Below are 13725 nucleotides of genomic sequence, written 5' to 3' on the forward strand. Positions count from 1 at the left end.
GATTCCTAGACCCCCAGAATCTTTCCTGGTGTGGCAGGTTTGTAAATTTGTAAGGCTTATCTCTCACCCTCTGGGGTGCATGTATCTTATCAAGGCCTCCGGTGTGCTAGACACCCCTTGTTTATATTCCTGTTCAGTCTGATGTTATCAATGGTAGGGATAAATGTGATGTTCTGCAGGATGTGCACGTAGTCCACAACTCCTTGGAATATATGACAAGGAGCAAGAGAATCAACACAGCCCAGGGAGAAAAATATGAATGTGTATCATTGTCCATTCCACATGAGTGTGAATTGTTTCTGGTCTTCTTTCCTGATTGGAATAGAAAATAACACATTTACCAACTCAATAATGGCACACCATGTACCTGAAGCCATATTCATCTGCTCTAGCTAAGAGTCTAGGGCAGCACATGGCTGCATTTGGGGCTACTGTTTGGTAGAGTTCTCAGGTGTCCCCAGTTACACCCTAGAATCCATCTGATTTCTGCAAGGACTAGACTGATACACTAAACAGAAATATGATAAGGACCCACTCTCACATCTTGAGATCCTTAATGATAGCATTAATATTACCACCTCTCCCCAGGATACAACATTGGCTTTGATTTACTATCTTGGTGGGAATGAGAGTGTGGAGAATAGAGAGTGGACAGGGAAGGAGGGCAAGATGGACAGATTCAAAGGCTTCCACTTGGCCTTCTCCACTATGGTAGCTCCCACCTCATAGTTCAGGGACCCAAAGTAAAAATCACTCTATCTGCCAACCATGCCAACCCCAATTATACACTCAGAGATCAGAAAAACAAATACTGAGTGGTCTCACATCCCCATTGGGCTCAATATAAGCTGGACCCTGGACAGAACTCCATTAATTATCAGCTGGCCCTCATAAGGAGTCTGCAATGACATTGCAGGTCTTTGAGTATCAATGTCAATTCAGACCTCAGATCCAATTGTCCTACAAGTGTCTGAGCATTCCCATTTCCCCAGTAAATAATTCCTGAGCAAATGGCTATCAGTGCCTTTAGCAAAGGAATAGGAAGACTCTTACAGTAAATATGTGCTTGCCATGGTGTAGTTCAGTCCTTTCTCCAGGAGACCCAGGCCCCTCTTCAGCCAACAGATTCTCTCTTCTACAAATTCAAAGATCTAAAAACTGGATCAAGTCCAAGAACTTCGAGCAAGGAATTGTGACATTTTATTGGGACAACCACTCTAAACATCCTGCCTAAACATTCTTGCTTTCTTTCTCTTGCTGGTTGTTTCCCTATCTTGCTTGTAGGGCTACTTTATTCTATTTACCATCTCCACAGCCCTCTGCAGGGCAAGCTCCTCTGGCTGGCACCTTAACTTTGCTAGTTTTACAATAATTGTTATTTGCAAATTGTAAGGCTCCTGGCTTTTCTAGGAGTCATCACTCTATATTACAGGTGTCTCCATCCCATGTGTCCTCATCCTATATGTCAGGTCCCAGATTGTCCCAACCACAGCCCTGACCTTAGCAGAGCAGACTTGCCTCAGCTGAGCGTTTTATGACTTTTGAAGCTCCTTTCCATTATATCCTGATTTTCATAGCAGTCTTTCTCTGCTGTCCTGCTGGGGAGATAAAAGCATATTATTTATAAGATACCCAAAAGCCCCCTCACATTTAGTTGGGTTTTGTTTATTTTTTTTAAGATTTTATTTATTTATTCAGGAGAGACACACAGAGAGGCAGAGACACAGGCAGAAGGAGAAGCAGGCTCCTTGCAGGGAGCCCGATGTGGAACTCGATCCCTGGACCCCAGGATCATGACCTGAGCCAAAGGCAGATGCTCAACCACTGAGCCACCCAGGCATCCTAGTTTTTGTTTTTTAACTGCACTCGACTTTCCATTATCTCTCTGAAGGGTCAACACAACTTATGCAGCTTAATTAGCCAGCTAATTCCATTGCCCTGGCATGCATGGTCCCCTGTGTTTTTCAAACACCTAAATCATCACATGGCCAGGGTGTGCCCACCACTGGAACAATCTTCCACGTCATTACCAATGAAAGATTTAACAACTGAGCTGACACCCTGTGTCCCCACCAGGGACTATTGTGCCCCCCACGCCCCTGGGGGTGGGGGATCTTCATTGACTCCTGGGTAGCAAGTGATCCAGTAAGTACGTCCATCTTTCTGCCTATGCCAGTTTTGGTTCTTCAAGAAGCAGACAGTGATGAAGTTAGAAGGACAAAATGCTTATTGGGAGCTAATGCCTGTGGAAGATGAAGGGAAAGGAACAGGTTGAGGCCACCTGATGGTGATGCAGGTGTGATAGAGCCTCTGCCCTGGAACTTGAGAACTGCCTGGGGAAAGTACCTGAAGCTACTGCAGCAAGAGGAGTCCACTAACTCACTCCTGGTAGGTTGTTAGAATTCAGCTACATCTCCCCTTTTCCCCTCTTCAAAAAAACCCAGATACCTTGAAATCCTAACCACCACCACCCCCCGAGGACTTCTGAATGTGATCTTATTTGGAAATAGAGTTGCTGCAGATGTACTTAGTTGAGACAAGGCCATATTGGAGCAGACTGGGCCCCTAATCCAACATGGGTGATGTCCTTATGAGAAAAAGGCCCTGTGAAGACTGGGACAGAGGGAGAAAGCCATGTGAGACAGAGGATTGGAGTCCTGCATCTACAAGCCAAGGAATGTTGAAGGCTAGCAGAAGCCAGGAGAGAGGCATGGAGCAGGTCCTTCTGTAGCACCTTCAGAGGGAGCTTGCCTTATGGACTCCTTGATTTCAGCCTCCAGAACTGTGAGAAAATCAATTTCTATTATATAGGCCACTCAGTTTGTGGTACTTTGTTCAGGCAGCCCTGGGAGATTAACACACAGCTGAATAGTGAGCTCTTTTTTGAAAGGAGAGCCGAGTGGTCCACCTCCACGGTTGACACAAACCCCAAATTGGCTCTGAAGTACACATTCTTTGCCTTCCAGGGGGAACCCATAAACTGGGGAGGGAGAGAGTTAAGGCCCCATACTTCTCCTTTGGAAGTCCTTCCACCCCATCACCTCTCCTCCCACACTGGTCCTTTGCTGTGTGGAGTCAAAGACTGGGATGACGGAGACTTAAGGGCAGCCCCCCTAGATAGAAAAGGAAAGGCTCTAAGGGGCTGAGCCCCATCTAGGCCACAGCCGCTCATCTGTTCCCATCGCTTAGATGACAAAGAAGGAGCTTGATCTGCTACCTCCCACTTTGGGGCTCCCTTCCTTTGTGAGGCTGACCCCAGTTCCCCTGAAGCTGGAGACACTCACTGAGGGAGGGGGCTGAAGCGGGTGCCCCATTCCAGGCCCAGTACCTCTGAGCTACCTGCTACAGCCTCTGCCAGCCTACACACAGACCTATTTCTGGGGAGTGGGTGTAGGGTTTCCATCATATTTTCGAAGATGTCTCTTACCACTCCTTGAAAGGTAGGAAACTCTGATTTATTCCAAATCTTCCTCTTAACCAACATCCCTTCTTAGCTCTGCACTGGCTCACTGACTTCCTCCACTCCCAGACACCTGCCCTTTGGTGACACTATGGGGCCAAGGTCCATTTCTCTCCAAAGAAAAGAGGACTTTGGCTACCTTTCCCACAGAGTTTGCTCAGTGCCCCTGAAGCTTTACACAGACAAAAATCCATCCATTTGAGGTCTCACACATGGAAGCACCAGGTGGCTGAAACCGGCAACCTGTGTACCTGGAAATAATAGACATGCCTTCGGTAGCCACTGGGAATAGTTTCAAGAAGCTGGAAGGTAGAGATCCCTGGGTGGCGCAGTGGTTTGGCGCCTGCCTTTGGCCCAGGGCGTGATCCTGGAGACCTGGGATCGAGTCCCACGTCGGGCTCCCGGTGCCTGGAGCCTGCTTTTCCCTCTGCCTGTGTCTCTGCCTCTTTCTCTCTCTCTGTGATGACTATCATAAGTAAATAAAATTTTTTTTTAAAAAAAAGAAGAAGTAGGGATCCCTGGGTGGCGCTGCGGTTTAGCGCCTGCCTTTGGCCCAGGGCGCGATCCTGGAGACCTGGGATCGAATCCCACATCGGGCTCCCGGTGCATGGAGCCTGCTTCTCCCTCTGCCTGTGTCTCTGCCTCTCTCTCTCTCTCTGTGTGACTATCATAAATAAATAAAAATTTAAAAAAAAAAAAAAAAAAAAAGAAGAAGCTGGAAGGAAGACCCTGAGTCCTGAGTTCCTACTACCCACTGGGCTTGATGTACTTCTTTCCTCTCTGCAATTGGCCCCATTTTGCAAGTCAAAAGTCATGGAAAAGTCAGAGAGAAGGAAATGGCCCAAGACCACTCAACTACGGAATGGTGAGGTAGTTCCTAACCCAGATCTTCTACTTCCTACCTTGATAGCACACTGCCCTCTCTAGAATCATCCATATGGAGACAAGGATGGAACTCTGCAATGATTCACCTCCCACTTTGATTCAAACAGAATCAAGTCTTCCGTGAAGTCCTTTGGGTGTATTTGCCAAACTTATTTTTCTGGTATTAGGGAAAATTGTGAGAAAGGCATTGATGTGGCATAAAAGACTATTGGGTGTCCTGTCTAGACTTCTCTTCCAGGCTATCTTCACATTTTATTATCCCTAAGATATTTTACAATCTCTAAGTTTTGCAAAATTGATATTAATGCAAGTTATTCTTTCCATGGAAATGGAAATGTATTGTGACCAGTGGAATACAATTGATTATTGCCCCGCACATAGACCAATTTCGTAAATACCTTTTTAATACATTAGCATTCTTATAACCTATATATGTGAGGTTCTTTTAATTATCCTTTGAATCAGTTGTATCATCTTACTAGTTCTCTCATTAATGAATGAGTTAACTGACACACGTTCACTGACTATTTGTAAGTGGGAAATTCATCAGATTCGGTGATGTTGGCTCTTAACCAAAGAGCCTTGCTACTCAGGGCCTCCAGTGTGACAAGCTTCAAAAGACAGTACTTTATATTACCCAAAACTAGCTTTTTAAGCTCTCTTTCAGAGTCCACAAAGGGATGTTCTTTTTCCTTTCTGTTCTTTTCTTTATTTTTATTACTATTTCCTGTCTTAATATTTATTCTTGTGTGTGTCATAGGAAGGGCCATGAACACAAATCTACCTGTGTCCCTTTAGTGCAAAGGCATGTATGCTAGCCAAGGCCACACGGGAGACATTTATTGACACTGTCACCTCCTCTGTTTACTCTCGCTCCAAGGACAGACTGTAACCCAGCAGGATGGGAAGAAGCAGGAGGTTCGGACTCCTTCTTGGACACTTGGGCTCTGATAACAGGAAAAGGCTGTTGAAGGCTCCGGGGTTGATAACCTCCTATGCCAGCGTGAGCCAGACAGTCCTCAAGAGCTGGAGAGAGCAGGCAACTCTGACCAGACTGAGGAGCCACCAACCTCTGGAAAATGATGCTGTTGGTCTCTCTTGCTCCCCTGCAGGGACCAGCCTGAGCTGAGCCCCGGAGCAGGAAGGAAGTCATCCTGGAAGCCAAAGTTCAGGATGGTTCCCTCGAGCTGTGGTGTCCCAACCTCTTTGATCTCCTACCATTATTGGTTAAAAATAACCTAGGCATGCTGTTTCAAATATGTGTGCATTTTATTTCTAAATACTTTGTTTATCTCTACGTGAAATAGTAATAAAGCTTAATGAATGTTCTGCATATAAAGAGAAGCTCTTCCTGCGGCCCAGCAACTTGTTTTGCACCCTCTCTTTGGAGACTTTGGAGACCGCACTGCCCAGAACAAGCCCTCTTTGGGCTTAGGAGGGAGGGGAGAGAAGGGGAGCTCATGAAAAGCTGACAGCCTGGCTCTACCACTGATGACTTGGGAAAAGCACAATCTCCTCTGCACCTAAGCTCCTCCACCTGTAAAAAGCAGGATTATAGTGACCATCACCGTCATACCTCTCTTGCAGTTTTAACATAAACACCAGTTTCCATGAAAAAAAAAATGCAAGGTACTATAATTATCTGCTACGGGTGTCATTTCCAGGAGCCTGAAATGCTGGCGATTTATTTTTTGTTTTTTTATTGTTGTTGTTGTTTTAAACAGCAGACAAAGGCTTTTGGCCAGAATGAAAGCTCAGGTCTAAACAAGGACTACCTCCCAGAGGGTAACACCTGGATGGCATAAACTCACCAAAGCAAAATGACTCTAAATTAGGGCAATCAAGTCGTCTTCCAAGAGTCCATCACGTTGAGGGGGAGGGAATCCTGGAGGGGACAAAGGGATGTAATCACGGTATCACGGCCCCAAAATAGATGTTGTGAGCTTCCCTTCTTTGCCTCCAGCAATGTCTAAAACTCTAGTGATGTTATTGGCGGGAATAACACTAACTACCCCTGTTTACTGAGTGGTGAGAATTCTAAGTGCTTTACACGTATTATCTCATTGAGGGTTTGTAACAATACCAGGGCAAAGCATTATTACCCCACTTTCCACTCAAGGAGCTGAGACTTGGACACATTAAATAAGCTGACCAAAGTCACCTGGCTGCTAAGTGGCAGAGCCAAGTTTCAGCCCCAGGTCCTCTGGCGCCAAGACCATCTTCACCACTGCACACCAGCCTGCCATGCTGCCTTCCCCAACTGGGCATCTCGATTTTTTGGCGAGATGAGGGCAATGTCCTTCTGTCAGGATCCCCACAGGTTCCCCTAGAGAGGGAACCCCAGGACCCCAGGACCAAGGGAGGCCCCCCAAGCCCTGAGCAATGCCTGAGATGAAGGGAGTGCAGCTGGCACAGACACCTCCATGGTGGCTTCCGAGCTTGCAGCTGGGGAGCAGTCACCCAGATTCCCTGCCACTCTTTCATCGACTTCTCAAACCAAAGCTCTCAGAGGTGGGGCTCCCCCATGCTCAGCTGCTTGGCCGGAGAAGTCAGAAGCTGCTGCATTTGTTAGAAGCACCGACCTTGGCCTCGGTCAGAGGTTTGAATCCCAGCTATGTCACTAATTTGCTGTGCCTTTCTTTCTTAGCACGCACCTTTATCTCTTGAAATCTCGGTTTTCTTATCAGTGAGATAACACCTACGTCAAGAGTGCTTTGTGGTTCATTTATTTATTCATTCAGCAAATTTTAGATGGAACCTATGAAATTGCTGATATTTAACCTTTTTTTTATGACTCACAAAAACAGCAATTTCATATGGGTCAACTCCCATATTTCTTGAGTACTGGATTAGCCAGGACTCTCCAGAGAAACAGAACCAACAGGATTTAGAATTACAGAGAGAGATGGAGAGAGAGCAAGAGAGATTTTAAGGAATTGGCAAATTTGCCCTATTTTAAGGGGCTGGCAAATCTGTAATCTAGAGGGCAGGCCAGAAGGCTGGAAATTCAGGTAACAGTTGGTGCTATAATCTTGAGTCTGAGTTTCGCAGGCCAACAGGTGGGAAATTTGGGCAGGGTTTCTGTGTGGCTGTCTGAAGAATTTTTTTTCTTCAGGAAACCTCAGTCTTTGCTCTCAAGGCCCTCACCTGATTGGACAAGGCCCACCTGCACATTATGAAGAGCGATCTGCTTCACTTGGAGTCAACTGATGGTAAACATGAATTGTATCTACAAGCACCTGCACAGCAACATCCAGGCTCACGTTTGGCTAAACAGCTGGGCACCCTGGCCTGGACAAGTCAGCACAAAGCTAACATTGCAAGTGCCTGCAACACACCGGGCACCTAGGTGCTTGAGGCACATGAGCGAATAACACTGACAAAGGTGCCTGACCTGGTGGAGCTTACATTTGACTTTGAGGGAGTCGATACTCAGCATAATAAAGTGACTGTATGTTATGTGAAGAGGTGAACAGCAGTGTGGAGGGGGCACGGACCATGAGCGGGCTGGGGGGCCCCTGGCTGGCTCAGTCCGTACAGCATGCGACTCTTGATCTCAAAGTCATGAGTTCAAGCCCCGTGTTGGGTGTAGAGCTTACTTTGTAAAAGAAAAAAGAAAAGAAAAAGATGGGGTACCCGGGCAGCTCAGTCGATACGTGTCTGCCTTCGGTTCAGGTTGTAATCCCAGGGTCCTGGGGTCAAGCCCCACATCGGGCTTCTTGCTCAGTGGGAAGCCTGCATCTCCCTCTCCCTCTGCTGCACCCCTGCTTGTGTGCCCTCTTGCTCTCTCTCTCTCTCTCTCTGCCAAATAAATAAAATCTTAAAAGGAAAAACAAAATACTCAGGCTGGAAGGCCTGCCCTGCAGACAGTGGTGGAGATGGGCCCTCACTGTAAGCATAGGAGCTGAGCCACCCCGTGAAGGACTGAAGACCCAGAGCCATGCCACAGTGTTCCGGGTGGCAGGAACAGACAGGGTGCAGACAGGAGTGTGCCTGCTGTGTTCTGGAACTGAAAGGAGCCAGAGTAGCTCAAGTGGACCAAGCGAGTGGGAGAGCGACAGGCGATGAGTCCAGAGAGGTCCTGCAGAGTCTCGAGGCCGCCATCAAGCAAGAGAATGAGGGTTAGATCCGAGCCATGTGCCTGTCAGGTGCCCAGCACGGTGTCTGGCAGCAGGGAGGAGCCGTCGCCCGGCTTGGTGACCCGGGGGCATGTGCGGGCAGTGGGCCTTGGTTACCGCTATTTCCTCCCCCATCTCGCACTCTGTCCTAGACTCCAGCTTTGCCCATACACCGCACAGGGACATGGGGACGCAGCTGACACCATGACAGCCTGGACTTCAACCGCGCCTTCCACAGACGTGAGGGCCGGGCCCTGGCGAGAGGTGGCCAGGCTGCCGGGCCTGCCCCCCCTGGCACCCCAGCCTGACCTGCCTGCCCAGGCCAGCCCCCCGCCCGGCCAGCTGTGTCCCAGGCTTTGTTCCCAGGTCTCCGAGTCCCCTCTTCCTGCCAAACAAAGCCCCCAGCCCCCGCCTGCCGCCCAACAGGCACCTGGGGCCTCCGGGCCTGGGAATCAAAGCCTGTTTTGCAAAGGAGGCCCTGTGTTTGGAGAAACACCCATCCCCTGCTGCCCAGCCCTTCAAAGAGCCCGCATTGTTCTGCGCTGAGAAGGCGCCTCCTGACGCGAGGGCCGCCGGGCTGACGCGGGTGGACCTCTGATCTCCGGCCAGGCCCCCCACACAACGCAGGGGGGGACGCAGGGGCCACGCCAGGAGCGGTCTGTCCTCATGGCACTGTGCCCCCTGCCCGACCTCTGCCCACCTGAGCCCCCGTCCCTGTGTCCTCCCGGGGGCCAGAACCCGGCATCCCAGGCCCGTCCACCTGCCCAGACGGCAGGGTGAGCCCAGGGGGCAGGAGGACGAGAACTGAATAGACACATGGGGCGGTGCCAGGGCAAGTGTGTCAGACACCAGAGGAGAGACCAGATCACGAGGATGAGGCCAAAGAGGAGATGGAACTGGTCCCCGAGTCGGGGAACCTGAGCTTCCCTCCACATCCTTGGTCATGAGTCCAGATCTTCTGACCCGAAGTCCAGTGCTCGTTTTGTAAAATAAATATTTCATGTATACTTTCCTCACCCCACCCCCAGCATTGTTTTCATTGCACCTTAACTCTGGGTAGAGGTAAACTTTAGATAAGCCCTCTTTACAGAGAGTGGAAGCCACAGACCCACTGGCACTCAGGGGCGCCCCCCTGCACCTGCTTTCTTCCTCCTGTCTCCTCACACAGGCCCTCTAGCCTCACCCCTGTGGTACTGAGGTCTCTCAAGGCACACAGAGGGTAAGTCACGGTCATACAGAAAAGCAGGGAGAAGCCCCAACCCAGAATCACATCTTGGGCCCTGCCTCCATACTCTGTTTCCCTCCGGGGACCCTCACGAGGCTGTGGCACCCCAAGTCCCTTTGCCACAAAGTGCCTGATACGGACATTGAGGGCTCTGCAATTGGACAGGCTCGGGCTCCAGTTGAAGTTCTCCACTGCAGGACTCTGAGCAAAGTACTCACCCGTTCTGAGCCTCAGTTTCCTGTTCTGTCCGACAGGAATGACGACAGCCACCAACCTCAGAGGCGGTGGTGAAGGTTAACTCAGGGGTCCCACAGCACCTGCTGTGTTTGTGAGAGAGTCAGGACCCACCATAAGGGGAGGCCAGGAAACCCTGGGTGGGCCAGGCTCAACAAGGGTACGAAAAGTCCTATACTAATCATCACTCAATAAGTGTTGTCACGATCATTATGATTACTGCTACTTTCACTATTTGGAGGAGGGGGAGAAGAGGGGTCAGGGTAAGGTGTGGCACTGTCTCTTTGTGTGAGCTGCTTCCTGAGGCTGACGGCAACAATTCCTTCCTGCCAGGGTTTACAGGAGAAGGAAAGGGCAGGCAGGCAGTGAAGGAGGGGGTTGTGGAGAGAGACTTCTGATCTCCAGCCTGGGATTCTCGCATTTCACCTACTTGGCCATCTTGGCACCAAGTGTGATCTTTTGACAGTCAGGATGTTGCTATCCTGATCATTTTCCTCAAGCATCTCATGACCACAGAGGTCACCTCTAGCCCCAGATTCCTGGAAAATTTCCCAAGATCGTTTGGGGAGAGAGTATGACAGAGCAGGGACTGGGGTGACACCGTGAGCAAGACACTTCACTTCTGAGACCCGCTTGCGAGACAGGGTTAAGGGTTCCAATCCCAGCCCTACTATTTGCTCATTGTAGGAGTAAGAGCAAATCCCTCACCCTCTGTGGGCTCAATTTCTCTTCCACTCAACAAGGGTAATAAGGGGCACCTGGGCCGTTCAGTGGTTGAGCATCTGCCTTCGGCTCAGGTCGTGATCCTGGGGTCCAGGGATCCAGTCCCCCATCGGGCTCCCTGCATGGAGCCTGCTTCTCCCTCTGCCTGTGTCTCTGCCTCTCTCTCTGGGTCTCTCATGAATAAATAAAATCTTTAAAAAAAAAGAAAAAAAAAAACAAAACAAGGATAACGATATCCACACAACGACATGATTTAGGATATTCTATGTCTCATATTTACTCAACCCTAAATGGTATCAGGGGACGCTATCCGAAATGATGCGGAATGCCTGTCATATGTGGTATATTACAGAAGCTTAACAAATCCTAGTTCCCTTTGGAGCTAGGCCGAGCTCAGATTCTCTTATAGTTGTTCCAGCGGGCAAGTCACTTCAGCTGTTTGCCCTGTGATTCCTCATCTATGAATCGGGGCTAGTCAGATCTTTTTTACAATATCAACAATCATCGCTGCCATTTGTTGACTACTTACCAAGGGCCGGGCATCCTCTACGCTCAGCACGTTTCGGAGAGTAAGTCACATCATCTTCTCAGCAACTCCATAGGGATGTGTTCTCATCCCCGTTTTGCAGACGGATAAGGAGTTACGGAGCTGGGCGTTCAGCCACAGGCATCGGACATCGGACATCGGAGCCCGGCTTCTCTCCACAACACACACTGCTCACCGCTCAGCTCCTGCAGGACGAATCAATGGGGCTTATGCTTAAGTAACATGTGGGCGTCCACGACTGGCTAGTGCCTGTCCAGCCTTGTGGAGAACAGATCATACTGGGGGACAGAGTTGCAGATACGATTATTGAGAAGGATTTTTTTTTGTAATGCTTGCCTTTTAAATGAGAAAAGATTTGCTTATGGGACATTTGTTCAACAAAATTATAAATATAGGGCAGCCCGGGTGGCTCAGCGGTTTAGTGATGCCTTCAGCCCAGGACCTGATCCTGGAATCCTGGGATCAAGTCCCACGTCGGGCTCCCTGCATGGAGCCTGCTTCTTCCTCTGCCTGTGTCTCTGCCCCTCTTTCTCTCTCTCTCTCTCTCTGTGTGTGTGTGTGTCTCTCATGAATAAATAAATAAGTAAAATCTTTTTTTAAAAAAGAAATTATAAATGTACATACATAATGAAATAGTAAACCTATTGTATAATTAACAATAAAATCTAAAATACCGAAGAGTAGAGTCTAAAAATGTCTTAGAAATTTTTCAAAAAAAAAAAAGAAAGAAAATTTTGAATGACATGGGGAGACATTCACAGTACATTTAAGTGAAAAGAAAAATAAAACCAGTTCCCAAACCATATGTATTTTTTAAAAGATTTTATTTATTTATTCATGACAGATACGGAGAGAGAGAGGCAGAGACACAGGCAGAAGGAGAAGCAGGCTCCCTACAGGGAGCCCAAAGTGGGGCTGGATCCCTGGACCCCAGGATCACGACCTGAGCCGAAAGCAGATGCTCAACCACTGAGCCACCCAGGTGCCCCCAAACCATGTCTTGACTGATATTTCAATGGATTTGCTTAGAGCGGTGCCTAAAAGGCTCTAATGGCAAATTGTTAACACCAGTGATTATGGCTAGACAAGAGGATGACATGGGATTCTGTTTTTTTTTAAGCAATCTCTATATCCAGCGTGGGGGAGCTTGAACTCACCAACCTGAGATAGAGAGTCCCATGTTCCACTGACTGAGCCAACCAGGTGCCTCTTATTTTTGTTCTTAAATCAACCGTGTTTTCTGATCATTTTTTTTTCTGGAATCAACCTGTATTTCTTTTGTAATTGAAAAATATTCATAAATGCAAGATAAATAAGGACTTAGGCCTACCAGTCAAAAAAAGAAAAAAAAAGAGTGGGTTTTGCTCCATATAACATTCATTAATTCACTCAATAAATAGTCAAGTGTTTGCTCTGCGCAGGTACTAGGCATGCTCTAGGTGCTGTTCAGCACCAAGTTCAGTAGGCCCAGAGCAATATCGCTGTGAAGACAGTGGGACACACCTCGGAAAGCCGTGTCAGCACACCTGGGGACAGGCCTCCTGCTTAAAGGACACGCCTTCCTTCTGGCAGCACCCCCCCACCCACCCACCCACCTGCACTGTTTCCTCCATGGCGATGTAGCCATGTGTGCCTGTTCCAGGGAATCGGCCTTTCCTTCTGGGTGACTCACTGAGAGGGAAACACGGGAGCTCAGGCCACATATGAGGGGGCCCAAGAGCTGACATCTGGTGGGGATGCAGTCACCAAGCCAGGGACTTTGGTGCCACCCCCTCAGTGAGCCCTCCCAGCCACCGCACATCTCCATTTTTGCCAGATGAGGACACTGGGGCTCAGAGAGGGGGAACTGCCCATCCAAGGTGAGCCAGCGAGTGAGCCCAGAGCCGAACTCAGCTCCTTCCCACAGAGACGCGGTCACCCTTCTAGCATGGGACACACTGAGCGCCCCCTCCCACTCCTTCATCATCGAGGTTCTGGAGCGCCGAGTGCCGGGCACGGGCTAAGGGCGCTGTCTCAGGTGCTGATGGTCTCCTTCGTTGTCCACCTGAGGCCAGGACGGGGGGTTAGGGTTGTTTACTGACAAGGAGTCCGAGGCTCAGAGAGGTTGTCGCCTGCCCCAGGTCACACAGCCCTGCCGTGGGTGGAACTGAGATTTCCCTAAGGCACGCACCACCCTGCCTGCAAGACTCCTCTGAGTACAGGGAGGACCTCTGTGGCAGCATCAGTGGACATTCACGATGTCAGCTTTTTGCAAAGTCCCTCTCGCGGGAGTGTGCGTAACGCAGAAAGATACAGAAAGTAGAAGAGAGCAGGGAAAGAGGTGGAGGAAATACAAGTTTGACAACGTATTAGGCTGTGAGAACCAACACCTCATTTTTTTTTTTTTAAGATTTTATTTAGGGGCGCCTGGGTGGCTCTGCCTTCGGCTCAGGGCATGATCCTGGGGTCCGGGGATCGAGTCCCGCATCGGGCTTCCTGCGGGAAGCCTGCTTCTCCCTCTGCCTCTGTGTCTCTGTGTCTTTCTCTGTGTCTC

General features: G+C 49.2%; 1 long non-coding RNA gene across 1 annotated transcript in view; it reads right to left on the reverse strand.

Moving 5' to 3' along the window:
- Positions 1–1232: 1232 nt before the first annotated feature.
- LOC144281742 (uncharacterized) overlaps positions 1233–13725 on the reverse strand; it is a 51462-nt gene continuing 38969 nt past the window's right edge. The window contains exons 5-6 of the long non-coding RNA XR_013350137.1: positions 11175–11377; positions 1233–1598 (exon numbers count right to left, since the gene is read on the reverse strand). This is a non-coding gene — a long non-coding RNA (uncharacterized LOC144281742). The remainder of the gene's footprint in view (positions 1599–11174; positions 11378–13725) is intronic.

This window comes from Canis aureus, chromosome 13 (assembly GCF_053574225.1).
Source record: "Canis aureus isolate CA01 chromosome 13, VMU_Caureus_v.1.0, whole genome shotgun sequence".
Lineage (NCBI taxonomy): Eukaryota > Metazoa > Chordata > Mammalia > Carnivora > Canidae > Canis > Canis aureus.